We start from the raw sequence: 2560 nt of genomic DNA, 5'->3' as shown, positions 1-2560 counted from the left end.
GGGGGGGGGGGGGGGTCAGTCATATGAAATCTGACAAACAAAACAGCAAGACGCTCCATCAAAATGGAGACAGAGTATTAAGATTCTAAAGACTGTGGTAAAAGAAAGGGAGTTTTACAGTATTAGATGGATACTTTGGCAAGGTTAGGTTCCTTACACCTCCCCATAAAAACTAAGGTTTGAAAGTACCTTGTGGTATATACACAGCTGCAAACAGCTGTGCGAGACCACCAAGGTACGCATTTGTTGCAGCTTTTATTTCAACAGGAACTACTTTTCTGATCAGCCGTGCAGGATCACTGATGAACCCTAGCTTATTTAAGCAGCAGTACGCTTTGAAATAAAAGGCCACAGAGAATAGCTGAGGGACTATTCTTTAATTCAGCAACCAGCTGTGAATTAAGTGGGTTGCAAACCACTCAGATACAAGTGATCCATGCTATTGTACCCGCCTAAGAACAGTGGTAGCTTGTCTAAAAAGTTAACTGATTTCAAGACCAATAGTTTATACAGGAGATAACTGTGAAATAACCATCCCATGCAGTCAGACTGCTGCACCCACACAGCCTCAGTTACAGGACAGGGACCTAAGCTTGTCCTCATCAGTGATCCTGAGGTACTTCAGCCTCCAAATACTGGGCCTCTTGAACCTACAGCTGTAGTGTAGAATCTACAAGTTAGTCTCAGTAAGACACCCCTTACCAACTCCCATCCCCCCCCCCAAAAAAACCCAAAAGAAACCCCAAAACACTCAAGCTCTCACAACCACAAAAAAAATCACAACCTACAACGTACGTGTCTTCAGGAACAAACATTGAAACAGTCCAGTGCTCCTCAGCCTTTTTAGACTCAAGGCACTGCTCTGAAAATGCCAACTTTTAGCTTTCACTCATTTTGTGACTACAGAGAAATAAAGTGATTCTTCTGTTGCAGAGAGCTCAGAAATACAACAGGTTCCAAAAATATTTAACACCATGAATCTGAAATCTCTAGATGTATCTTGAGATTTGTGTGTAGGTATCTGCACACCAAACAGTAGTAATATTGCACAGCACCCTTAAAAAGGATGTCATGACATCCCATCAGGGTGGATTTGATTTAAATCAATTCTATTTAAATCATGATTTAAATCACTGGTCAGGAAGCCTCTATTTAATCATTGTTTTCTACAAAACGGGCATTCTTGTTGTTTGATATCTTTTATTCATTTAACTTCTTAAAACTTTGCACTTTTAGAGACAGGTAAGGGCTTGACTGTGTACAGAAACTTGCAGATACAAGGAGGCAGGTGGGTGGGTAATCAGGTCTTTTATCCCTCTCATCTCCATATACTGCTAAGGATGTTATCTCTGGACCCAAAATCCAGTTTGAGAACTGAAACTAAACATCGCAGAGATGCTTAATGGAATCTTCTAGACGGAGCCCTGCATCCCATTGGGTAGAGTGGTTTTCTTTAATCTCTACTAATCTATAAAGGAGCCTCTGGAAAGGGCCCCTAATATAATCCATGGCCTATTGTGACCTATTTATAAAAAAAACTTTTCTAAAAAAATTACATGAATATATTGTCTCAAAGAGTATATAATTAGAAGTTATAATCCCTATTCCATGATGGTAACTTTCAGCTTTAACATATCTTATATTAAAGCTACCTTTATATAGGTTTTTAAAAGCATCTTAACAAAAATATGATTAAATAAAAATGATTTTTTATATTAAATCATTGATTTTTATCCACCCTGCATCCCAAGGTACCATGGCACCCTTGTTGAGAATCACTGATATTTCAGCATCTGATTCTAACGTACTGAAGTTGTTTAGCTGTATTCCAAAACCAAACCAAATCACAGACACTTTAAAAGTCACATTTAAAGTGAAACTAAAGAGGCATTCCTTCCCGTGACAGAAACTGCATATTTCCTCCCCCAAACAAAAGCTGTTCCCCTAAAAGTGAACAAGCAGCTGCATTTCAAACAGAAGGACAGAAAACAGCTGAAGAACATTTTAAACATACAATTCTTTAAGGTATGGAATGAGACAAAAAAAGGCTCAGGGTCTTCTCTAGCGGACTCTTGGCATCATAAGCAAAATAACATAAGCGAGTATAAAATGCTCTAGAGGTGTATATTGGAAAATGAAGGGCAATATACATAACATCACACCATAACTGCATAGTTGAATTTAACAGGTGAAAGAAGCAGAACAGTGCGGCATTCCTTAGCTATTTATTACTTCCATCTCATTTTAAGGTGGGATTCCTACAAAAATATATCTATTTCCTTACTACACTCTCCCATACACTATACCTTGACAAAGAGGCAGATGAACCTCATGGAAACTGAAGGCTGATTTTCACTTGTGGTGCATCTAAAGATGAAATTAGCTAAGGCAAAAGTGGCCTAAAATAGACTGCAATACAAATAATAGATAACACTGTAGACAAATATAGCCTACAGTATGGTATGTTTTATCAGAAGGGAAAATTCAATAGCAATCTGGCCTGCTAGAAAGTTGTTGGACATTTATATTTCCCCGTAGCCTAGCAAACCAGCAAGCCAGG

Source organism: Gavialis gangeticus, unplaced genomic scaffold (genome assembly GCF_001723915.1).
Source record: "Gavialis gangeticus isolate Ggan-Ray unplaced genomic scaffold, GavGan_comp1, whole genome shotgun sequence".
Lineage (NCBI taxonomy): Eukaryota > Metazoa > Chordata > Crocodylia > Gavialidae > Gavialis > Gavialis gangeticus.
This window is presented reverse-complemented; position numbering follows the sequence as displayed.